Genomic DNA, 26,720 nt, shown 5'->3' with positions numbered 1-26,720 from the left:
CAATGAGCGGATCTCATCATAGCTGAAAATTCAGGAACATGTGCAAAGAAGCCACCCAAATGGACAAGAAATTTGAATATTCTCTCTCCTGGCTCTTTCCTTTAGAATGAGAAGACTGCAGGTATGAATCTGTCAAAGTAGGTAATTAATTTTTTTTGTTGTTTCTGTTTTGATTTATATCTGTTGTGACTTAATTGCATGTCTCTACTTACATGTACAGTAAGTCAATGTAGATTTTTATGTGTTATACCTGTTGTGCATTTTTGTGTTCTAGACTATGAGAGCAGCACTCTGTCTCAGCCTGCTTTTGGGAGAATTGGCTTTTGGAGCAATAATCAGTAAGATGTGGGATGCCCTTTTCCCAAAGCAGAAATGACAGCTTATCTACTGTACTCCAAGTAAAATACATAGTATACAGCTCCCTGTGAAGTTCCACGTTGCAGAAATACCCACTGGCACCAAAGCAGTGTTTTACACTGTGCACCAGGCTGGGAAGGTACCTGTGAGATAACCTTACCCTTGGTAATGCTTAATAACTTTTTGTCTGTATTCAGTGGGGTTATTGATTATATGGGAAACTATCAGCTACAGGTGTACCTTTGGAGAAATTTCCAGAAAGTACTGATAACTTGGAACATACAGTGTAGCAGCAAGTGTACAACTCCTGTTCATTTCACCCATGGAAAATGACAAGCTGGAAAAGCCGTTATGAGTTGTTTTGAGAGGTCCGTGTTTTATCATCAGCTTGAAATTGTGCTTCTGGCTGTTAGTCACTGGGCTGCCAAAATTCAAGTGGCTTGAAGTGTGAGAGCTACTGGACCTGCAGGGCAATAACGGGAAGGAGGTTATTTTATGGCTGATCTCCCTGCCTGTGTTGTGTGCTTCCCTCTGATAAGGTGGCTGTATCAGCCCCACCTATTAAAGTTGTCTGACACTTCCCATTACAGACTTTGTTTTCAAAGTAGCCAAACTATAACTGTCTGAGTTGAAATCTGACTTTTTGTACTGGTGTGCTGAAGTGCTTAATGTGAAGATTAATCAAAAAAAGTTCCCCTGGTTTGGGGTTTTTAAAAATAAGAATAGAGAAATTGTTTTGCACAGTGAAGATAATCCCCTCTTCGTGGAACTCTAAATGTAGTTGTGTGATCTTCGATCTGCAGGTCATGATTTCATGATCTCATTAGTCTGAGGAGAGTCAGTGTAGGCTTTGTATTAATGTAGAAAATGTGGACCCTAATGGATTTTTTTCACGTATACTGTGTGGGCTGTCAAAGGTATTTTAAAAGTTTGAGCCTATTTGGCTCTCATTCCTTGCCTGAGTGCATCTGTGTTTTCTGAGTGGAGACTTGACACTTGGAAGAGAAGTGGCTATTGGCTAAAGGACAGCTTTTATCTCCATGAAATCAGACCAAATCTGGCAAAGCTGTAAGCTGCTTAAAGAACACGTAATTCCAATATGCTTGTGCTTGCTGGATGTTTCCAGCCTTATTCCCTATAGTTTATCTCTGTGTGCCCAGGCTGGGACAGTTCAGGCTGAGCAGATGTCTCCTGTAACTGAAGTTCTCAAACTGTTGCTGGCTATGCTGGCCCTGGACATCATCACAAAGATCAGGGGCTCTTTCTCTTCATTGCCAATGCTTTATGAAATTATAATATAAAATTATAATATTTAAAAGAATAACAAAGGAGACCTTGGTCCAGAGACCAAGCAAGAGACTAGGACAAGGGATCTGGCTGTAGAAGACCACAGAACACAGGGACTGGGGGCCTATGGAACAGTGAAAACACTGTTTGGGTTACTCTGCTGAGTAAAACCAACCAGGATTTAGTGGTTTGGTTCAACTGGACAAAGATTAGGGCAAAAAATGAGGAAGGGAGTTGAGGCATAGCCAGAGGTTATTTTACCAGCCTTGAACAGAAGAAATGGGGCTGCTGGGCCATATAGCCAAAGAAGGTGTTTCCTGCAGGGGGAAACTGCAGGAGGGACTGGAATAGTGAAAAAAAGTTCCACTGTAATGCCTATGAAAAGATGAACTTCAATCAGAAGGCTAAGCAGTAAACACTAAAATCAGCTCTGAAAGACAGAATGGGAAGACTTAGGTGTGAGAAGGCACCAGTCTAAGAAAGGAAAAAATAAGAGAAGGGACAGAAGATGGTTTTGTGGTTCCAGTCATTCACATGAATCGATGGATCACAACGACGTCCATAACTGAAAGAATGCTACTTTGTTTTTCAGACCAAAACAACTGTACACAACACCTATTCTAAGTGGTTTTGCAATTCTGCAGTGCCAAAACCTCAGAATGAGTGGATTCCAGAGATAAAATATCCCATCCCATGCAACCTTAATTTTGTCCTTGCTTATTTACATCCAGAAAATGCTTCCCTTTGCCTAACACATGCACAAAATAGGGGGATGGAATAGTCTATGAAAGTTCATGTCACAGTTATTTTAGTAGCAAAGGATTTTGATAAATATATTATACTAGCTGGCACAAGGTCCCCCTGAGCTAAACAGTACGTGATATTTTAGAACAGATTATGAAATAAATAATTTTTAAATCTGAGCTATTCTGTTGGAACCAAGAGGAAAATGAAACCTATGTTAAAGTGTATGCAGCAAAGTAGCAATAGAAATCTACAAATAGAAGCAATAACAACAACTAGGCTAAGATTTGATGTTCCTTTCCTTTGAATGCCCAAGTTTACACCTCTGTTCTTCTAACGTTCTTCTAATTCTTGGAGAAATTACTTGTTTTTCTCCACAAGACAGTCCAAAAATATTATAATATTTCATGCAGAGTGGATGATACTGGATCAGGACCCAGGAATGAATACAGGAGTCACTAAACTGCCCCTCTAGGCATGACCTGAAGGTGTTTAAAGGCTCTGTATAGCTTCCACGTGAATTTGAATTACTGCCATGAACTCTGATGGGTATGTTTTCACCCAAAGATCAGTATTTAATTAAAATTATGTGCATTAAAATATGGTGCTTTTTCTCCCCATCACAATATTGCCATAGTGCTATATGCACTATATTGTGCATATAGCTTTATTTTACTTTTGAATCTGCTTGGAAGAACTAAGTGTTTTGTGTACCTAACCTTTTGCAAGTTTGTTTCTGTTTGAAGATTTTGCCAGCTTAATAAGCAGTAAATGAGCTCCCTGACAGAACAAACCCCTCATGTATTCCAATATTCTTTACCAGATGCTGTCAGCTTGTGCCCAGAGAAGGTGAGCACCTAAATTAGGCGCCTCTTAGGAATGGTCTCTGGTTGTCTGCTCAATGGAAAGGATTTAATTTGCTGTTTAGGACCCACCTCTTTTCCCTAGTTAGTTGTGGCACTAAAATGAGATGTGCACAGTGTGATGTCTTTTGGTTGTCTTCTGTTACTGCTTGGAGTCAGTCTTGTTCACTCTCACCAGGGCAGAGCTGCCATGAGAAGCCTTTAATGATGAGCCTTCCTTTTATCAGATGCAACAGAGGGCCCACATGCTTCACCTCCCAAAATCAGAGCAAATTCAGCCACAGGCAGGTGGATGGTGTGTGATTTTGTAATTTACAAGGTGAATGGTTGTATTTTTGGCGACTAAACTCAAGCTTGAATTCCCATTAGGTCATGGCGATTGTAATGGTAAGAAGGGAGAGACAACAATGGAAAAATATATTTTAATTGGAACAAAGTTGTGATTATGCATGTTCCCAAGAACAAATTCTGTTTGCTCTGTGCCAATAGCCCCTAGCTGCACTTAGCAATTTGGAAATTTTGAATTCCAAATAAGAGCTTTGATTCTGTTATTTTCCCACTTTACATGCCTTAAACAGACAGAACCAGCAAGATGTGAATAGGCAAGATTTAACTTTTCCAACCAAGTAACACACAAATGAAACCATATGACTACAAACAATAGCTCTTGTGTCCTATTCCTGTTATTTGTAGGTCCATATATTGTTCCTTTGGCTAGCTACCAGAACTCATAAAATGCTTTTAGGCAGCTGTGTCCCATTAAAGCCACATGTTACATCACATCAATAAGGAACCATAGAAGTGCAGAGCTGACAGGGATTTTAGAAGACTGCTTTTTTATCTTCATAGACTGGGAAAGGATCGAGCATGCCACCCTAGAAGATACTAAAAGCCCTCAGAGGAGCAGATTCCAGAACTCTTTAGACTATTTTGGTATTTCTTTTCTCTGTTAGATAACTCTTTGTAATATCCAGCCTTAGTATTTTTGCATTTTTTTTTCTCATGGTGGACACTGCAAGCTGTTGATTAGCATCTTTTTATAGAGCTCTATTACTTATTGTAAGATCACTGTCATATCTGGTCCCAGCCTTCACTTCAGAGAAAAGAAACCCAATTAGCACGGTCTTTTTTTATCTTTTCATCACCCCTTCTGTTTAAATACTCTAATACTGTTACAGTTCTCTGGATTCTGATTTGTTTAATTTTTTTCTTGGGAATGGATAAAATTAATTCTTCATCTGAGGACCCATCAGTGACAATATAGCAATCAATAGCTTTTGCTGCCTAGTTCAAAAATTCTTTCTCTTGTGTTTGTGCATTTGATTATATTCTATAATCTTTCTATAATGTAAAATTAATATAAAACATAGAAATTAATATCTGCCCCAAATAGAAGAACACATGGGTCTGAGTATTAAAAGAATAATCTTTTTTTTAAACAGTATTTTTGTTAACAAAAAATTATGCAATTGCAAGGAGGACTTTTGTTAGCAGTGTCTCTTAAGTCACAGATTTCTGAGTTTTGTTCATACACTGAGATTAAATAGGGAACAGTTTAAAAGCTTAAGACTCATCGCACTAAAAAGAGATGAATTAGGGGGTGTTTGATAGAAATCTTCAAAGTTATGCATGATGTTAACAGTTTATAATTTCTTTCAGTACATGAAAGATAACAGAAGCCAGCTTCAAAACAAGAAGAAGATGGGTTTGTTTTTAATGCAACAGTCATGCAGCAAGTAAATGTTAAAGTGTGTTAAGGCTAATTTATATGTGTGGTAGTTTACATATGTTCAAGGACTTGTGAATAAGTTTGCCAAAAATATTATGTACATGGTTAGTAAATGGATAAATCAGGGTCAGTAAATGGACAAACCAGATCCATTCCACAAAATACTCTGAGAGTGAAATAGCTGGAGCACAATAAGTACTCAGAAATACCATGGGTACTTGTTCCCTGAGCATCTGCTTCTGTTCAGCTCTGAAGATGTGACACTAGAATTGCCTTGTCTGTGCACCTGTCTGCACCAATGGACCAGTTCCAGTGCTGTCATGCTACCAGGAGCCGAGGCAGTTTCCCAAGAGTGTTGCCTTTTCACCAGAGTTTGAAACTCACTTTTTTCCCCCTGAGAGGAGAAATACTATCTCCCTACCTCTGAACATGTTTTCTTTAAGGAGATATTCATAGGGGAATCTGTTTGAGCAATTTATGAGTGGCACAGAATGAAATCAAATATATGAAATACGATTATGATTTAGCAGAACAGGAAAGAAAATGGGCTCTCCTTCATTAATTGTGATTTAAGAAGTTACAGAAAGCATATACTAAAAATCAGAGAAACTGAAGAGGAAAAAACCTAACCATTCTATTCTGTGCAAGCTTTATTCAAACAAAGGACAGCATTTCAGAATTAGGTGTAGCTGTGATATACATATCATACAGGTAAGTTCTAATCTGTTCTTTCAAATTTTCTTTGCAAAGTATGGATACAATAACAAAGGAAGGGAAGAAGGGCAGTAAAATGAAAGATGCTAATTGAGTAAAAAAATTTTGAAAGACTGAAAACTGAAAAGATATAACTTTAATATTTCCTTCTTTGCTAGTTAAGGTCCTTTATAATCTGACAAGTGTCTGTACCTTTGTGTATAAATTACTTGTTGAAAAGTAAGACAACATTAGGATAAACTTTAAATGAAGGCTGGAAGTTGAAACAAGCTTCTAAAAAAAGCCCTCACAAAATCCAACCCCCTTACCTAACAAATCATGTCTGTCTGGTGCACCAGTGGAAGACATCAAATCTGCAGTAAGGTCAATGGCACGCAGCATTACCAAAAAGAGACATCTGTGTTTCAGACCTTGGAAAACAGATAGCACTTTAAAGCATTTGTCTGCACTTCTTAAGCTCATTCATGGGCATGGAGGAGTTGCACACAAACATTCTTTGAAAAAATACAAAGTAATTTTTGTATCAGTGAAAAACTCAGAGAGGGCAGTAAATCATTCAGAGGATCAGCCTTCTTTTCTGTCTAGCATAAAGGACTAAGAGATTGGGTTTGCCATACAGCACAAGGTAGAATGTTTGGACAGAATTTGTGGAAAATAGTTTATTTTTAAATTCAGGACAAAAGGCAGAGCTCAGGATGGCTATTCTTCGGCAATCAGATAAGAGGAAGATTGATCTTCATTACATGGAGGTTGTGGAAGCTTTCTAATTTAGAACTCAAGGTACAAGAAATAGCAAAGTTGTTCTTCAGACTTCAGTGCAAATTGTGTTTTAATCCTCCCTGTTTTTTAATCCTCCTAGAATTTTTTGGTTAAGGAGTAATGTGGTACTTTACAAAAAGTACTAAACAAAAAGTAAACAGATGAAAAGCTACTTCAGATGGCATATTTTCCATAAGTATGATTGTTTTAAAGTTTTTTTCTTTTTTTTTTTTTTTTGGTCTTCCAATGGGAAATTTTCTTTGTCAATATCTTTATGACAAAAATAGTTCCCCCAAATTCATATAATGCCTCCATGTCCCAAAGCCTTTAAGAGAATATTGCCCCATTGTAGAAGTCCACGCAGCATTTTTTTAGTTTGTTGCTACACATTTCAAAAGATCAAATCATTCCCCTCCAAACCTCACAGCTCATCAGCAGAGCAGTGCTGGAGCTGTAGATAGAGAAGCCAGCTCAGACCACGCAGTGAAAGCACCTCTTTAGTGTCCACCTCTTGATTTAGCAATCCTTGGGCTAGCTAATTCCTGAAAGAGGTCACAGTAGCATGGATTTTCAGCTGGCCCAAAAGATATACTCTCCACAAGGTATTCCCCTTATACCTCAGTGGCTGGCCCCTCCTCTTCCCACCCCTCCACGTGCCAGGGCACCCTATGCAGTGTGCAGCCAGCGCTGACAGCGCGCACTGTCCTCTCTAGACGTAGTATGGGATCCTGTCCTGGTTTTGGCTTCTTCTCCTTTTTTTCTTTTCCTCCCCTATTGTTTACTACTGGGAGCATTGTCAGAGTTCATGGTGAGTCAGTGGTAACCATGGACAAGCTGGCCTGAATTATCTATCAACTAAAGAGGAATGGAAGGTGACTGGAGAATTAAACAGAGTTTTATCCGCAAGAGGTTAGTATGTCAAGAGGTTAGTGCACAGCTCATGGGGTCCGAGGAGGAACATCATCATGCAGTGCTTGATTTACTTATGTCCATTGACACAGGGCTCAAAGACTTTTTTTTTTTTTAATAGAGTTGGAGGGCATTAATGCAATAAGTAAACAAGCATGCTGTCTCTTCTGTCTTGTGAATAAGTAAGACATGCCTTATAACTTACCTTATTATATTATTATCGAATTCTCTGCTCTTTGCAAATGTTAAATGGTCATAGCAATGTAACTATAGATAACTTCACTGAATTTGGCAACATTGCTATCCAGACCAGCTGGAATTAATTTTTAAGATATGATTTTATATGAAATCTAGTGCTCTTCTTACTGTCACATGGTAATTCACTTCTTTCACTAATTTGATAATTGGTTTTTTGGAAAGGGACATGGATTTCTGGCAAGCTTTTCTATAATTTAATACTCTTTGATTCACATAAACCTATTGCTAGCCAGTAAATAATTTTTTAGCATTTGTTCCATTTATTGTTTAACAATGAAGATAAATTTACAGGAAGATTACCAGAAGTACCCTCTTGCATTTTTTCTTTTCTCTTTTTTTTTTTTTTAATGTCATTTCCTTATTTTTCTCCTTTCTTCCAGTATCTCCCTAAATACTAATACATTTTTTAGGAGATTGGCAGATCTCCTCTACAAGATAATGCTCAGAATTTGCTATGGGATTAACTGTCTGCACTTATGTACAGATGCACAATTCCACTTACCTCCTGCTCTCCTGCAGGCTTTTCCTTCTAATTGCAGAGCCAGGGAATGAAAGCATCTAGTGTTGTGGGAAAAAACGTGGTCCTGTGCTCTCGGGGAAGCTGAGATCCAGTGTGAGCTTTAGGATGGATGGATGCGCCCGGTTTCTGCAGCTTTAGCTGCCGTGCTGGTAGGGGTCATTATCCCAGGGATAATGTAGCAGAAAGGCCAGAAGCACACGTAGGGAATCCGCGCTGTTCAGATGGGTGAGCTGAAGAACAAGCTTGCCCAGGATACTGGACTCTTTAAAAGCAGGTGCTCAAGTAGGGCTGGTGACAGAAATCATGCAGGGTCACTCGAACATTTTCACACGATTTGATGGGACAAAGCCGTGTCTTCAACCACAGTTGACCTGCATGCCTAGATACTTTGCACCGGCCTTCGGTAATAACATCTGAAAAGTGATCCAAATCTGTTTGATGACCAACCTTTAAATCCTCTGCAAATGTTGTACTCCGAGATTTTTACTTCCCCACCTCTGATTAATTGGTGTGATCAGATCATTGCAAAGTGCCTGGATCACTGTGGAAATTTAATGTGAAGTGCCAAGGAGTGCCAAGTGTCTTTTGCAACTGCTCTGCTGCCAGATTAACAAGACAAAGATTGCTTTGGCTGCCTCAAATAGTGCCCTAGGGTATAATCTATCAAGTCTTTATCTCTAAGAGGTGTTGTTTCGGGTTATCCTCAATGAATAATGAATTTGGAAATTCTTTGTCATTATCAGTTATGCAAGAACTGCACTCTGCTTTTTCTCTAGGTTGTTCTTTTCTTCCTAATTATCAATTTTATCATCTGCGATTACACCTGGAAAGCAAGCAAAAGTAAACGTTCTTAAATCTGACAATAATCCACAAGCTTTCCCCTGAGATCTTAACTTTTTTTGCACTTCTTTGCACTTCCCTCTTCATGCAATTAATTCTTTCCTCTTTGTTACTATTTTCTAGTGCTCCTGGGAAGAGTGGAAGGAAAGGGAGGAGTGCAGAACAAGCACCAGTTTTTTTCTATTTCAGATCATTCCCCTTTCCAGCTTAGTCTAAAATCCTGTTGCATTTCTCACAGATGTTTACCCATTAGCTTAAAGTAAACAGAATTCCTTTCATCGATTTCATTCCTCTTCCTTTTCCTCTTCCTTGTTCCTGTGTCACCCTTGCTATTTTTTTTTTGGCACAGGGGAGGAAGCTAATCCTTCCTATTGCTTGTGCCTGGTTTTCAGCTTTGCTTGGGACATCTTCGCTGCATGCAGTTCAAAGCTGAATCACTAATTAAAATTAAGCTCTTGAAGTAAATTTGAAATTACTTTAAAAAAAAAGTAAATTTTACTTAATCTCCAAGTTCATTCAGACTCTTTTATTGGATGGTACTGCACACATAGTAAATTTTCAAGCAGCTCATATTTTGTGTTTTCTCCCCACTGAGGGCTTCACACCTATGCAGGAGTAAGTCCTTGTTCCCAATTAAATCCAGAAAAGCTCTCTACTATGGTGCTTTGTGATCTGTCTTGAAATGTCCAGCCTCCGGGACGTTAGCCCAAATGTGACAGCAAGCAAGTGCAGAGTCACTGTCTGCACAGTCCAGGAATTAGAAGACAAAACTTCTGGGTTTGGGCATCAAAGTTTCAAGAGGTCTGGACTATCTTCCTTGACATGAGGACAGGATCATAAAATCATTTAAGTAGGAAAAGACCTTTGAGTCCAATCATTAACCCAGCACTCTCTAATCCACCACTAAACCACATCCCTAAGGGCCAGATCTATGTATTTTTAAAGTATCTCCAGGGATAGTGACTCACCACTTCCCTGGGCAGCCTGTTCCAATGCTTCTTTAATGAAGAAATTTTTCCTAATATCCAATTTAAACCTCCCCTGATGCAACTTGAGGCCATTTCCTCTTGTCCTGTCACTTGGGAGAACAGACTGACCATGCACCTGGCCACAATCTCCTTTCAGGCAGTTGTAGGGACCTCACCTGAGGCTCCTTTTCTCCAGGTTAAATAACCCCAGTTCTCACAGCTGCTTCTCATTAGACTTGTGTTCCACACCTTTCACCAGCTCCAGTGCCCTTCTCAGGACTTGCTCCAGCACCTCAATGTCTTTCTAGAGGTGAGTGGCTTAGAACTGGACATGAACTTGAGGTGTGGCTGTGGAGAACAGATGTGGAGGAACTGGAAGGAAGATAGGACTTCTGGCAAGTGTCAGACTTGGAGAGTATGCCTTGTAGCCAGCTACCTCAGGCTTTTATTGTGATTTTCACAATACAGGAACTTTGTTAATTAGAAAAAGGACAAAGTCATATGATTGCATTATGTTCCCCTTCTCTTAAAGGTGAGCATCTATTCTTCACAAATGCACTGATCAGTTATAAAATTTTGCCCAAAAGGTAAAAATAAAATCCCCCAAACCAAACCCACCAGAAACCCTAGTGCATAACTTTCCTGAAACAAGAGAGGACTTTTGGATATATAGGATTAGCAGTCATGTGGAATGACAATTTTGGGAGACAAACAACCAAAGATTGGAAACATGGAAGACTGAGGATTTTGTTTTAAAGCAAGATATTCTTGAAGGAGATGAAAACAGGAGGGCATAAGGACAGAATTACATCACCTAACAGTGCTTGCTGAGGTGCACACATCTTGGTTTTCTTTGACCCCTCTGACATAGAAATATGGCAGTATTGGAGAAAGAACCTATTACTACTGCACTAATTAAGATTGCAAAGACAGTATTTCTGAATTCTGTGTGAGTTAGATCATAAGACTAGAAACCTTACTCATATGTGAAGTAATAATTTGTCCAGATAAAGAAGCCAGAACCTCTGAGATTATGTCCAAGTAGCTGCAGTCTGCCTGAACTCTAACAGGTAAGGTCACACAAGGCAGCCAGGGAGCAGCAAGGCTGGCTAGTTAGGGCTCTACATCAGCCGGGCTTCTTGCTTTATCCTTTATTTTCCTCTCTCTTTCTCTCACTGAACTTCTGGCTGCACTCTTAGCCCTCTTGCAGAGCTCACTTGCCCATGTTTCTGAGAAGCCTTCAGGCAATTTTGTGCAGGGTTAGTGGTGAAAAACAGGTAACTGAATCTCGGGAAGATTTATGTGAAAGGGAAGCTTTATGGTTTAAGTGAAGTGCCATTAAAGGATTCACTCTCTCTGACAGAGTCCTGTGAAAGTAAGTTTGTCAGTGGTGCTGTTGATTGAGTAAGTTTGCCTGAGTTGGACTTCCTTGGATCAGTTTATCCCTCAGCAGCCTGGTGGGATGGCTGCATGGATAGAAATGCATAACAAACTCTGAGCAAGGTGGCTATTATGTTCATGCAGTGTGAATTAACTTATTAGTATTTAATAAGCTTAATGCATTGTTTTTCCCCCTCCAATTCACCTTTATTTCAGAGAACTCCAAATAAAGAACAAAGATTTTTTCATTTTCCATCAGCAGTGACCTCTTAGGGTACAAGATTCAAGGAATGTTCTTGGCTTCTGTGTTAAAGAAGCATTCATTTCTTCATGCCAGTTAAAGAATACCAGTCCCACAAATTTAGAAATCAGTTTGGAGGTCCTTGTAAATTTGTCAGTATGTTCCTTTTTATTTGTTTGAAGTCTCAAAATAATTGTTCTTTGATATTTTTAGGGAATCTGAAAACAAGAAGGTGGTAATATTTTTTGCCCTTTTTATTTATTTTTTTAAAAGTTATGTTAAAAACTAAAAGCACTAATTTTCTTATATCCTGTTTTCTAAACAGAAGTGTGCCAGATTTTTTTCCTTCATTTTTAATTAAAAAAGTTTTAAATATGTATTTAAATATAGAGTGCTTTTAAGGGTGAATTTACTGATAGTTTCTGCCAAAGTGTTCTGCAAAAGAGGATTTAGAACAGGACAGAAGATCCTTGTTTTAGTAATCTTTCTGGTTTCTCTGTTCAGTTTAGGCTTTTTGTAGATTTTTCTCAAGAGTGTTTACTGAAAATACAGCATCTTAAGCCAGAGCTAAGAGAGGAGTACTTGGGTTCCTGTGACTTGAATAACCTTTCCCAGAATCATACATGTATTCTGGTTTTTGGAAGCTGCATCTGGCTCAGGAAGCCACCTCCACAGATGGAAATAGCTGGAGATGGCTAAGTGTGGGGGGAATTGCCATGGAAGCTTACCTGCTCCTCCAAGCCACCTGCTTATAGCTGTGTTGGAAACTTGCTACTGGGCTGTTGTCTGACCCAGCATGGCCTGCCCTATCTACTGCCTGATGGCCTGGATTTCCCTGAATGTGGAGCACAGGGTTTGCTCTCCAGCACTGTTTCCACAGGGACTCATGGGTGAGGGCTGCTGCAATGGCACGTCCCTGGCATCCAGCTGGAAATCTGCTTTCTTGAGAGCCATCCGCTAAGGTGTGGATGTGTAAGGCTCAGTTGCTGGTAATTAATTTTGCCCAGTCTTCAAAGGGGAAAATGATTGAATTACTTTGGTAGCTTCAGTCTATCAAGAGAAAAGATGTGACAGAAGCATCTCATGGCACATTCCACTGCCAATGTACCCTCCAAATCTAATCATTACAAATAGGGTTTGACTCAAGCACCAAGAGAATACTTTTACGAGCTTGGTCTGCAACCTTGAAATGTCAACAGAGAAACTTGAACTCTTGTGCTTAGTTTTTCTCACCTGTGTCCTGAAGGTTTCAGATACTATTTCATACTTAAGGCATAGAGTGCTTGGCCTGTGGAAGATGCAGGCCAAGACTGAGAGGTCTTTTTGGTTGCCTAACTGGGAATCAGATATGGTGCATATTAAACTAGCAGCACTGTGCTGTCTGAACATTCACAAATGTGAATGTTTGCTGGTTTCTGGCTATCTATGTGCATTGGTTTCCTCAACCTACTTAGGACCAGCCACAGCTGGGTTTCTGAGTGATAGAATGTATTTCCTATTTTTCCTTACAGAAGTCACAGGAGTCTCTGTGTTCAGGAGTAGGGTGGCGGCTGTTTTGCTTGGCAAATCACAGATTAACCTGTGTACTGCACTCATGGATGCAAGTGTGTGTCACAGCTCATCCCTTCCTTTTGAACAGGACATAAGCAAGCAGTGAGAGGCAGCAGAAATTTCTCAGCTGGTAAAATTCCGATTTAGTGAATATGAATCAAAGTTTTGGAAGCAGAACAGCGAGCTTTCCTTTTTCAGAGTTTTCTCTGTTCCTCTGTTGAAAACTCAGGCACAACATCTTTTTTCCATTAATCCTTTTACTGTTCCCTGTCTACAGACCCTCTCTTCTCCTTTAACACCTGACTTCTGGCACATAAAAGTAATAGGTCTGGAAAAGGATGTGGATCTGAAGTGGAAGAGGCAGTACATGCCTCATGCCAATGGAAGGAGGCACAGGTTGCTATGGAGCTCAGCCTCCCCAGGAAGAGGGAAAGTGCCCGGGCTGGTGAGGTGTCCATCCTGCTGGTTTCCCTGGCTGCTGCACCCATCCTGCCCTGGGTCTAAGGCCAGAAGAGCTGGCAGCACTTCCCATTAATGCTGGGAAAGAAGTAAGAGTTTGGGAGCTCCTGTACAACCCATAAACAGGTAAATCAATGTTTAAAAGTGCTTATAGTTCCATGACAATCAAAATATTTAGATCCAATGTTTTTTCTGCTAGGTGCTGGTGATTATGCTATGTGCTTGAAGTTGTGCCGTTTGTTGTTGTATTTATCTTCATCATATTATTTTGGAACCTCAAGCTATTTTTCATTTTAAACAGATTGTGCCCTCTAAATATTGATCCTGTTGAGGCTAAGTTAAATAATGACAACAGTATTAAAAATTCCTTTTGACCTAACTGTTGACATTAATAGCTAGTGACAGTTTCCTTTTCCTATATAGACAATGTGAGTCAAATGAGCTTTCCTATTAATGTGCTGTTGCTTTTCTGGTGTAATTTGAGTTTACTTTCTAAATCTGCAACATGGGCAGCTTCTGCAAGGATCATCTTGCTGCACATTGTTCCAGGTTAACATTGTTCTTGGAATAGTGTGCATGCAGTATTAAATGCTTTAATTCTGTGCCTGATTTACATTCACATTGTCCCTAGAGTTAGCTGGGCTGGTTAGTACATTTAAAGAGGGATGAAATTCATGTCAAAAAAGCCCAATGTCGACCTGAAAATGTATTTATAAAATTCATTCTTGTCCCATCAATTTTTTTCCAGTTAAAACTTTATCATGAAAAAAGCATTATGAAACATCATTAACTTTCTGGATTTTTATATTAATGATTAAAAAGGTTTATATTTTGTTAGAAAATAAGCTTTTGTTTTGAAATTTCTTTAATGATATTTGATAGTTTTTCCTTTTCAAATATTTTTGTAGCCACTTCCTTTCTGTGAAATAAAATATTTTGATTATCTATTGATAGCCGCTCTTGTACTTTAACATTTCAGCATTTCCATGTGGTGCTCATATTTAAGTGAAAAGTTGGAAGAGTGAGGGCAGAAGAGAGAAGAGATGATACTTTTCACTAAATTCCTCCAACTAAATGTGTAGTCCATACCTTTTGCATTTTCTTGATCTTTCCTCTTTCTTTGTTCTACTCCATCCCACACTGAATCATAAAAAGAAATAATTGTACAGGTCTGTTTTCCCTTGACTTTACTAAGCCTTTTTTTTAAGAATTAGCTACAAAATTAGAACAAATCTGTGATTAAAATATGCTACTAGTGTTAAAGGACAGGTAATGAATTGTGATCGTTGAGTTTCAGCTGAAAAATACTTGTGTTTTTGTTTTCCCTTAACCAATTGGTGGCTTGTGTTGGTTACTATTCCTGTAGTTTAACTGTGAATTCCAATGCCTACTGTAGTTGAAATTTTTTAAATTTTATCTTTTATAACCTCTTTTTATAATTTTCTTATCTCTTTACAAATATTACATCCTTTAGGCTGTAATTTCCTCTATTTGATTGTTAGGAACAGATGGCTTTTTTTTCTTTTTTCTCCTTTCTTGTTCAAAAATTAGAGGAAAAACATAGTTGTTCACAATATTTTGTTATAATAACAAAAAAACTTCTATGTACTTTAGTCATAATAAATAGTCCCATATTAACCTGGAGGTATTGAGTAAGCTGAGACCTCAATATATTGCTAGTCTGTCACTCATAATGACAACATCTGTTTTTGGCAGGAGTTCAACAATGCAGATTTGAGTTGCATGACTTCAGACAGTTCCTAATATTAGAAAGACAGACACACACAAAGATAGTAGAGAAGTCAATGAAGGTGGATCATTATCTACAATTTTAAACTGGTCTCTTTTCCTGCAATGGTATGCAGGTTTTTAATCAACACATTCTCTATTTTCTTTTTTTATGCTTTTTAGAAATGGAGGAATTCCCTGTTAAATCATATATTCTGTAAATATTAATGAAACCCTAATTTTGTTCTGTAATACTTATTTCCAGAGTAAGATTTGGCTTGCTCAGCTTTACAGACTTTCTTTCCTGTGTCTTGTCCATGGATTGTATGTTTATAACTGTATGAAAATGAGACCTATTTAATCTGTGCCTGAATGTGTACTCAGATTCTGAACTACTGAAAAAATCACTAAGTGCCTAGTGGCTAATTGGGTAAGCCTTGGGGATTTGTCCATTAGTGGTAAGGTGATTTCTAGATTTGATAAGGCAAATAGGCCTTTCTTTCCTGAAACATCAGCTTAGTGTTAGGGAAAGTTTTGAACTAAAACTGGTTTGAATTAAAGTTTTGGCACTTAAAGGAAAAAGGAATACTCTCTCACTGGACACTTCAGAAGTGAAACCCAGGCAGTGTAAATCATGCAGATTCACCTTCTTTGGTACCTCTGCTCAAACCAATACAAATTTCTGATTTTCTACTAGGCCCTAAGGATCTTGGGGTTGGGCAAAAGAAATGTGCATAGAGATCTTCTGGGTACTCTTGAGGCTGCTGCAGAGTATTGTGAGGAAAAGGAATCTCCTTACTGGCTTGAATGTACTTTGTCTCTCTTAATGCTCAACAGTCATAGCAAGAAAATTAATTTGTTTAACCTTTTGAAACTAATTTATTTAAAACCATTTCTAATATTATGTTTCTAAGACTTAATATGTTCATATAAATCCTGAACTTTCTTGAACAGATGGTGGTAATGATGGCAATGAGGATGCTTTTGAATGGCATGTGGGAAATATGAGGCCTAAGTAATATATTTGATTGCTGACGATCAAGCAAGAACCTAAGTTTATCACAAGGATATCTGTTTTGAATAAATCTGTGCCAAATTTTCTGTAAAAGTTGTGATGTTATTGACCCTGACCAGGTGCTTAAACATGTACTTGTTTGGTGCGTACACTTCTGACAATATTTTTCTGAAATTACATTTTTAGTCCTGCATTAAAGCCTCAATTCTAATTGTATATACTCTAAATTAACTACTAATGTTAAGTGACTGAAATAAAGGTCCTTTTCTATTAAATAGATTGAATTTATATAAGTTACTATAGCAAAATATTTGGTCAAATTGCATTGCATCAAGATAACCCACAGTTAATTACATTTCAAACATTGCATACGATACGCATATTTTTACTTTGTTTAAACTGAAAAAGAGCCTGGTAGCATTATTAAAAAAAAGGTCAAAAATAAATGTATATCTCTAGTCTTTAACAATTTGGTAGAATAGTTGTAGAATAGTAGTTGTGACATACTGATGGCTGACACACCATGCAGTGGATAATGCTGTGTAACCTGACATTTCTCCCTTTTTCTTTTTTTTTTTAATTTCCCTTAGGAGAAATAGGGACTGCATAAAACTGGCTACTGTCTTCTATATGTGAAGTCTCATCATGTATGTAAACAGTTTAAGAAACATCTCTTATTTTCATTCTCCCATTAAAGCACAAAATTAGTCTTTCAGTGTCTGTATTTCTATTAGGGAAATAGAAATGTTGTATCTGCTAGGGAGAAAAAAGTCTTCAGCAGAAGCAATAATCACTGAGGTAGGAGGGTTATGTTTTATTATTACATCAGAACATGCTGGAAACTATTTTTTCCTGGTTGTTGGGAATATGATCTTTTTAAATCACACTTGGAATCTTCAATCATAGAAGGTCACTAAAGGAGTTGAAATATCTTGCCAGAGGATGACGTTTGCCAGGAGAATGGTTTGTGAGCAAGGTATGTATGTGAGTGTTGAGATCAGGTGTGTTACCACACACTTGTAAATTTGCAAAGATGCGTGTGGTGAATTGGGGTGACTGTCTGTTACAAAGGATTTTCTTTAGGCTCTTAAATCCCAGTGCAATTGTAGCACTGGGATTACTACACTTTGTTCAAGTGCCTGTGAATTAGTTATACACAAGAGGAATTAAAGAAGTTAAAGGAATTAAAGTAATTATTCCTGTTTGCAGGAATAATTAAGACTAAAACATAAATTTTTGCTCTAAACTGAAGGCATAAGGAAGAATAAAAATATTATTAGTCTATTTCTGTTTATTTATACTAAAAATTCCCACGAACTTTATGGCAAACTGTCCCTTTAGAACATATGGAAACTTGGTGATAGCAGTCCAAATTAAATTTTTGGGGGGTGGCGAAGAAAACTATTTTGAGGATGTATTAGTATTGTGAATAAAAAAGGGTCCAAATACTGAGTTTATCCATGGATGTGGAATAATTTGCTGGCCCTGCTACTTCTCTTATTAAGTATTCTATTAATATACAGAGACAATCTCAGAAAATTGGTTTAATGTAGTCCTACTCTGACATGTAAGTGAGCTCACAGCTTGAAAATATTGACTTGGTTTCTCCTGGCTCAAGAATTAAGCTACCTGCCAAGAAGGTAAAATAGAGATACATGTTTCTAGCAATTTAAATTGATAAAACTGTTCTGCACACTGCTTTAAATAGTGTTCTTTAACTATCGATGAATTGACTTTTTTAGGAAATCAAAATGTACTACCAGGGCAGATCAACATATTAGTGGTTGTCCCAAATATACTTTCAGCAGAAACTTTATAAACTGAGAGATATATACTAGACTGTATTTTAAAAAATAAGTGGAGTATTGAAATGCAATATTTGTCAAATGGCTCATTCAATGCATGTCTATTTAAGCAGTTCACTACCAAGTGCCACCCCCTGCAGTGCTACAGCCTGGGTGCAGAGTGGAAACTGCCAGGCAGAAAAGGACCAGGAGTGCTGGTCAACAGCAGCTGAACATGAGCCAGCTGTGCCCAGGTGTCAGAAAGGCCAATGGCATCCTGGCCAGCAGGACCAGGACAATGATTGTCCCCCTGTACGTGGCACTGGTGTGGTTGCTGGGCCCCTCAGTACAAGGAAGATACTGAAGTGCTGGAGAGAGTCCAGAGAAGGACAACGGAGCTGGTGAAGGGTCTGGAGCACGTGTCTGGTGCCTGAGAGAGTTGGGGTTGTTTCATCTGGAGAAAGAGACATTGAAGGGGGACCTCCTACAATTGCCTGAAAGGAGGTTGTAGCCAGGTGGCAGTGAGTCTGCTCTCCCATGTTACAAACAACAGGATGAGAGGAAACGGCCTCCACTTGTACCAGGAGATGTTCAGGTTGAATATTAGGATCAATTTCTTTACCAAAAGAGTTGTCAAGTATTGGGACAGGCTGCCCAGGGAAGTGGTTGAGTCACCATTCCGGGGGCACTTAAAAACATGCAGATGTAGCACTTAGGGACTTGGTTTAGTGGTGAACTTGGCAGTGCACAGTTAATAGTTGGACTTGATGATTGTGAAGATATTTTCCAATGTAAATGATTTTATGATTCTATATATCAGTGTTAAGAAAACTGGAGGAAGGAACTGTGTGGAATAACACTGATGCCAGCTGTGTAAAGAGACATTCTACTCTGTCTCAAGTCTCCCTCGCTCTGCATTAAGCTCCAGGATACATTGACATTCTTTCTGTTTTTATCCAAGGCTTTATACTCTGTCTTTTACATGGTGTACATCCTCCTCACTGTGCTTTTATCCCACATGGGTGCATTTCTTTCCCTAAATTGGCATTCCTCTAGCCATTTATTTCACTGTCTTTGCCTTTAGTTTTTTTCCCCATATGATTTCATTTCAGCCCACTGACTTACCTGTGATGGAATACTGTAGCATAGCCCCCGCTACGCAGTGTGTTTTGCAGGTTTCATAGGTCTCAATTGATAAATGAAACAGAGGAGAGTATAAAACACAGCAAATGAAATCAATTATGTGTTTGAGCATAGAGGGGTTCCTGACATGATTTGCACTATGCTTGGGATGTACGGTGAAAATACCCTGAGAAAAATATTGCCACTTAGATAGGCGTTGTCTGAAACATGGTAAAGCAGGCCACTGTTACATTTAAAATTGATCCAAGGGATGATTTTTCATGCAGGTTTCTGAAAGCAATAAACGAGAGGTATCTGAAGCCAATTTTCTGTAGTAATTTTAAGAGCTATGACAAAATCTATTGTTCTGTCTATTTTGTGTACTTATATCACTGCCCTGGTTTGTCTCTCACCATGGTCAACGGCAAGCTTCCATCCACTTCAGTTCTGCCACATCACCTGCAAAAGGGCACAATTTCAGTAATGCAAAACTTCTCCTAAAACCACAGTGACAGAAGTCATGTACCTGGTAGAGTAATTGGAAGCATGTACACAGTAATATGCTTTTCAAAATGCTTTTTTTCTTTTTACTTTCCCAAAAAACCCCCACCAAGTAGTTTAGAATTTGTAGTTTTAGGAAGGTTTTCTTTATATTTAAATAACCAATGGCAACAGCTCTGGTGTCTACTTCTATACTACTACTTCTTCAAGTTAATGCTCAAATTTCCTTTCACACTTGTTAACAAGAAAAGGGAAGATACGAGGAGCCTTTTTATGCTACCATGTTTATGTGGATTTGTACTTCACTTTGTGAAAAATTGTGCTGGGGTATCCTCCAGAATAAAGCAGATCTTGGTTTTTTTAATACCAAATTATCTTCTTGATTGAAGATATTATCTGATATTGTATATCTTTTGATACATGTGTACACTTCTTCTGGGAAATTTAAACTGAGATTTTCTTAAGAACTTTTGTGTGTTTGTGGGGGGGGTTTCCTTTCATTTATTTATATTTACTGTTTTTTCTTAATGAAAGGGGAACAGTTTGGTTTCTTAACTCATGTTCATATTATTTTTTTCTTGCGGAGTTGGGAGTCTTCTATGTAGGATTTTGAATTATATTGTCTATCCTTTGTTTATCCAGAAGGTCTTGTGAGCCAGTTGCATTGAAAGGGTGGGATTTGCAATATTTTTATCTTATGACTGCAAGGTGAGAGTGATTGCACCTAAGGGTTAGAACATGAAGTTGTTTCCTGTCCTTGTCCTTTTAAGATATGCAGCATATTTCCCTTTCCTTGATCACAGATTCTCTACTGCTGTTTGCATTTTTCAGTAAAGCCTTTTTCTACAATGACTGTCCTGGAAACAAGGAAACCTGGACAATATACAGAATGAAAAATTGTAACAATCTAATTTCGAATGACTAGGAAATGATGAAAAAGTTAGTTGTTACAGAAGGTAACTTGTGTTTCCTGTAATCCCAAGAATAATATTTTGCTGGAATTTATTTTTTACAAGATTTACAAAACTGAAAGAGTTAATCTTCTAACAGGGATAACTAAACAGCAGCCTTAATATAGTTAGAGGATATTTTATTGTTGGATGGAACTTGCATTTTGTCACTAACTCATCTGTTCAGCTTTTGACTCAAATTCTTTGCATTTTTGTTTATATCTTCATGGTTAAATTATTAGATTTATAGATTTACAGTGACATTTTACAAACCTATAGGTCTGCAACCGTATTTTTCACTTGTGAAAGAATTGAAAGCGATCTTTGAGATGTGTTTACAGCTTGCCCAATTATCTTAAGAGCATATCCTTTTAAAAAAATTGCTTCCTCTCTACAAACAACTGGAAACCTAAGCCTTAAGAAGAAAATGGTTCTGATGATGGGAGGCTATTTTAAAACTTCAGTAGATTAATTTTAAAATTTGATCTTATTTTCTTTTAAAGCCTGGTGATTTACTACAGCACTTAGCAGGTTTAGTTAGGTACAGACACAGGCTGTGATTTATGAATCTTTCCCATGTATTGTAAGGGTAGCTGATGCCGGATTGCCGAGTTCAAGGCATTACGCATTTTTCAGCAGAGCCTAGGTTCCCATCTAAATTTACCACCTCCTGCTCCTAAGGGCGTGTAATCATGCACACGATAGGTCTTTCCTTGAAAATGTGTTTCTGGTTCAGCTTCCTTGCTCCCGAGACTTTTCTATTTTGGTTCCCAGTGTCATGTGATCCCCCTGGCCAGTGAGAGCCCCGCAGAGGGAATGGCAACAGCCTGCTGGGAGCAATGTAAGTCAGAAAAAACTCTTGGTTTTTGCAGTTTCTGTCCCTCACAGTCAACTTTAAATGCTGCTTTTACCCTGAACCTTTGCTGGGCACACCCAGTCATACCTATGGAAATGCTTAGAAGTTGGGTGTTCTGGTTTGGATTTAGTTTTTACTCTTTCAGACGTTATTTTCTTAATATGTCCCTTTTTTTCCTGTGTCCTGCAGTGTCTCTGAGAAGCCTAAAAAAGCAACAGAAAGCAAGCCACAGGCATTGCAAAAGTTGCCTAAAGTGTGTTTTAAGGTGAATATTTCAGGTGTAGTAGTACTCTGTTTAATGTGTGCTATAGACAGTGCCATAAATCCTGTGCTGCCGTTGCGAAAGAACAACGTGACCCCCCTGTCCCGTCCTCCAGCCCCTCAGTCAAAATCCTTCATGGAGGTAGAAAGACAATAGTAGATAAAATTATCTGAAATCACATGTTAGTGCCTTTACCAATTGGCTGAGACATAATGGGGAAGGACTTACTTGAATTAGAGGGCAGTCACACCCAAGGCAGTGTATTGTTTTTCTGGTATGAATGAAGTGAAATACTGTATTTCGATCTCAGCTGATGCTGAGCAATACTTATACTCATAAGTGATATTGAAACCATGTATTTAGTGAGATTTATCATAAGGGTGCTTCCTGGTACAAAGTAAGAGTCTGATCCTTCTATTTCTCAGCAGAGGTTCTGAACTCAGTTGGTAGAATTTACTTGGTAATTACTGAGTAATGGTTTTCTGTAACTGCATTTTTTTTTTCTTGGATAAATATGATTTTCCAAAAATCATTCTCCCCCATGGCTGGATATATATGTTTTACTTATTTTCTGGTTTTGGGGTTTTGGCTTTTGTTTTGATTTAATTTGGTTTTTCTTTCATTTTTCTTTCTTCCAAATTGCACATGCTCTCTTTGGAGTTTACTTTTAAGTTTTGGAGATAGTGTTTAAGTATTGCTAAGCCTATTTTAAACTTGGGTCCCTAAGTGATATGCCTTGATATCAGACAAAAGTTGGAGAATGAGGGTTTGGAAAAAGATGTAATGAAATAAGCTGGAATCTTTCTATTTCCCTTCATGAGCTATAGCATGGACCTCCTACCACATCACTTGGAGGTGCAGAGGCCATTACTGAACATTGCTTTCTTTTCTTTGTGTTTCTGATCTATACCTTAACAACCAGGTAATAAATGAAGGACTGTTGGAAGACTTTCTTCTCTTTCCCCCTTCCCCAAATTAATTTGGAACAGAGAAATTTCATGTAATGGTTACACTGAAGTAGAAAGAGCACGTTAGGTTTTCAGTTCAGTTCTCATCATCATAGGCACTGGAAAAAAATGTCCCAAATTCTGTGTTGGTTGAATTGTTGCAGTGTCAGAAGAGCAACAGCATCTCTCTGTAAATATCTGACTCAGAAACTGAAAACAATTAGAAAAAGCCATACTCATGGTGCAGACCAGATGAAATTTAGGAGCCAGTCTTACAGAACTTTTGTTTAGAGGTTTGTGTTGCTGTCTTTGATAATAAAGTGAAGCATGTGCAGGACTGAAGATTGTTTATAATGATTTAGAGAAAAATGTTTGTCCATTAGATTATAAACCAATAGATATATAACCCAGTGCTGCCTATTTGCTTTCATTTAATGAGTTTGCATGGTACCAATGTGCAAACAATTGGTTGAGAGCTGAATTTCCTATTGCTTCCTACAACATAATGTTCAGGCTTGTGAATACAAGCCTAAGAATTGTTCCAATCTTGTGGCAACCAGGGAAATTTTGATAGGTGAAATATAGAGTTAAATTAGAAGGTCTGTGTTATCACTTATTTTCTTTTTATATTTGTCCCCTGCTGATTTATTTTCTTAATTTTGTGCTCATTGGTTGTCTTTGTTTCTGAAAAGGAACATACAGAAAGAGAAAAAAGAGCATACAAAAAAATAAAAAAGGGGGATGGTGGTCTTTGGCAACAAGGACATTCAAACAGTTGCACAGCTTTCCCAGGGAGGTTGTGGAGTCTCCATGCTTGGAGATACTCCCAAGCAAACCCTGCCCTGATCCTGAGTAACCTGCTGCGGGTGACCCTGCTTGAGCAGGGGGCTGTGCTGCATGGCAGGCACTCTGAGGTCCTTCCAAGCCACAGTGATCCCACCAGTCTCAGAATTCCCCTCTGCCATTTGGAGCCATAGACAGTGCTGTTACTCTGGGGAGAGATCAAAGGTCACGTGTAGACTTTAATCTTAGAATGTCACTCTCATAGTTCAGACCTTGTCATTTTGCTCCTCGGTTGAGTCATTCAATCATTTGAGAATCAACTTTGAATGACTCAGTTGAGCCATTGTTTGTCTTGCTGCCATGTCCCAGCACACATGGCCCTGCCTGAAATGTCACTGCCCAGTGAGGGATGACACACTGAGAGCAGCTACTCCAAGGTACTCCAGGCAGCAGTCTTGAATCCCACGTCTTTTTTCTGCTGTTTCCTCAGGCACTGAGGAGACACTGATGAAAAGAGAATGAGAAAAGAGTAAAATTAATGGAAGTACTGTGGGAAGAGTGTAAGTAGAAAGTAAAGGGACAGAACCAACACGAAGTGAGTTCTTACACCCATCTCGCTACTCTACTTGAATCTCTCGGTGTCATCTCCAGAAGCTGAGGAGGGGATGTAGATTGCACAGGCTGTCCCAGGGATTGTGGAAAGAAGGGAGGAAGAAGCAGATCTCAAGGAGCCCTTGGAGGCTGATGAAAAACATTAGGCCCCAGTCCCATACACTGTATGCAGAGTTGTACTCTAGAGACCTGATGAGTGGTGGGTACAAGGGAACATGAGATTACTGGGTAGGAAGTGGAAATATGAAAGCAGAGAAAAGAGTAAACAAAATTTAATTATTTTTAATATATAGAAAAAGTAACATAAAATGCGCATAAAAGGTGTAGATCGTTCAAGTAATACCTTTCATATTAACACATGGATATAATTTTAAATAAAAATGGCAAAAACCAGTAGCTTGACTTGTGTTTTGGGAAGATTATTTTAAATCTCTTTCTGCCGTAATGCTGTAGGTGATGATTTTGCTGAAGGACTATTTATCTTGATGAGATTTGGAACACTCATCCTGAGAGCAATTGCCAACATAAATTCAAACAGGTGACTGTGAATAAATTCAGACTGGAGCTGGAAAAGTAGATGGGTTCAGCCTCCTATCAGAAGGGTAGGCAAGGACATGTTGCTGTTTACAACAGGCTCTGGAAGTTGCCTGAGTTACATTTACAGGTGATGAGGTTTTGGTAGCAAGGATTACACTCAGTGACTCAGATGTCTATTCCTGTTTCTGACTAAATAGTGTAATTGGAATTTAGGCAGCATTTTTTTTTCCTGAAAAAAACAGATTTTAAAAATATGACAATTTATTTTCTTAATATATTATTTGCTTTTGTTTTTCTTCCATTTTGCAGAATAATGCTATATATAAATGGAAAATAAATTTGTGCAATGCTTTCTTGAAGATGGATATGAGCAAGGGTGAAATACTCCTTTTTATGAATTTTAGGGAAAAAAGCCTCATATTCCAAGGAGCCAGAAGCAGCTCAGTCTGGCATCATTCAGTTGGTTCTTGCAAACTAGTCTGAGAAAGAAGACAAATCTGGAGGAAAATATTTTTAAATATTTACTTGATATTGAAATATTTGCTAGATCTGCAAGATATATATTTTTTGTGGATAGCATTTTGTATATTTGCATATTTTTTTGGTCTGTAAAAAGCTTGTTTCTATATTGCACACCAAAAGTAATTTCATTTATAATTTCACTAACCTATAATTTGGGTTGTTAATATTTGCTTTTAATTTTTAATAATTTCTGTTGTTATAATGGCTTACTGCAGACAAAAGAACAGAATATTTTTGTTCAAGTATGTTTGAAAATCTAAATGGTAAAACTTGGTTAATTTTCTGAAGTGGAAAAAGTATTTGATTTTGAAAAAAATATTTTTGGTGGGATTTTTCTATATTTTTCTTAATGATCAAATAAAAATAATAGTTTTATACAAAGTCCTTCAAGTACTTAAAGTACCATTTGTCTTGTGTTTGATTATTTTAAAAAATTGAATAGTTAAAGGAGAATAATCTGTAGTGAAACAAGGCTGGAATTATATGTTTATCTTTCAGATATTTTGTTTTTTAAAGAGTCCAATTGCAGTTCCATATAGAGATACTAATTACGTATCTGTTTGGTTCTAAATAGCTTTCATTGACAATTTTTATGGCTTTGGATAGCACAGTGATTATGGTTTAGATCTGCCAAGATGCCTTGGGGATTGTCATAAAGGTCGATTCAATCTTTGTATCATCTGTGGCAGCTAAACATAAACACCATACAACCAAAATTGGTCAGATATGAATTTTGGCAATTTTGTCAAATCACTTGGTTTGAAATCCAAACCAACAGAAAATGAAAATCTTCTTTATATTTTGTTCATTGAAACTTGTTGGGTAACTTCAGTGTAACTGCCTATAGTTTTGCCTTCTGTGTTCTTCAAGTGGAGATTAACTGGTTGTGTCTTCACAAATAGGGTCATTAATATTGTTTTGCAACTATATAGTATTATACAGATTTTCACTGCTCATTTTATTGGCCTCATCAATTTTGAGGTAGTGGACTTGAATGGTGTTTTTGGGCTCACATTGCTATAAGGCTGTAAATCGACAGCCTGCTTATTCATTCCAAAATGCCATTAATCTCTGACTGTGCTGAGGCAGGTCCATTGGCAACTGTTGTCAGGTCATGTTCCCACTATCCCAAGAAATCATTCAATTGCTTGTCTTCCTCTGGCTTTGTCTGAAGGGCACCTTCTATATAGGCATTGATACCTTGCTTGGACGTATTTGGATGTAAAAGCAACCCTGAACTCTTAATTTCCTGTGCTTGTTGCATAGCTGTGTGCATGTCATAATATTTTTGTCCCAGCTAGTCTGATTGTTCTCCCTTGTCAACCTGAATTTTCTGTGAAATTGTTTCTTGTGGAATTGTTTCTTGTCCTGTTGTGTGTGTTGCTATATCCAGCTAACAGAACCTTCCAATGGTGTTTCTGTATTTGCTGGTGTACCAGTGCCATGACCGCTGGTAGGGGGCACGATGCTTGTTGTAACTTCTTGTCAGGCTGAACAAGACTCTGGGCCCTGTGTCAGGCTT

The 26,720-nt window shown here is 38.1% G+C and overlaps 1 protein-coding gene across 1 annotated transcript in view; it reads left to right on the top strand.

The window, feature by feature from the left end:
* ESR1 (estrogen receptor 1) overlaps window positions 1-26,720 on the top strand; it is a 180,218-nt gene continuing 153,498 nt past the window's right edge. Inside the window, 1 exon segment of the mRNA XM_071435510.1 lies at window positions 1-121. The gene's annotated coding sequence lies outside the window, so the exon portion shown is untranslated.

The sequence above is a fragment of the Agelaius tricolor genome, unplaced genomic scaffold (assembly GCF_023055355.1).
Source record: "Agelaius tricolor isolate 1412-34295 unplaced genomic scaffold, bAgeTri1.0.p SCAF_1, whole genome shotgun sequence".
Taxonomy (NCBI): domain Eukaryota; kingdom Metazoa; phylum Chordata; class Aves; order Passeriformes; family Icteridae; genus Agelaius; species Agelaius tricolor.
Note: the sequence above shows the minus strand (reverse complement) of the source record. Positions and strands in the feature narration are given on the sequence as shown.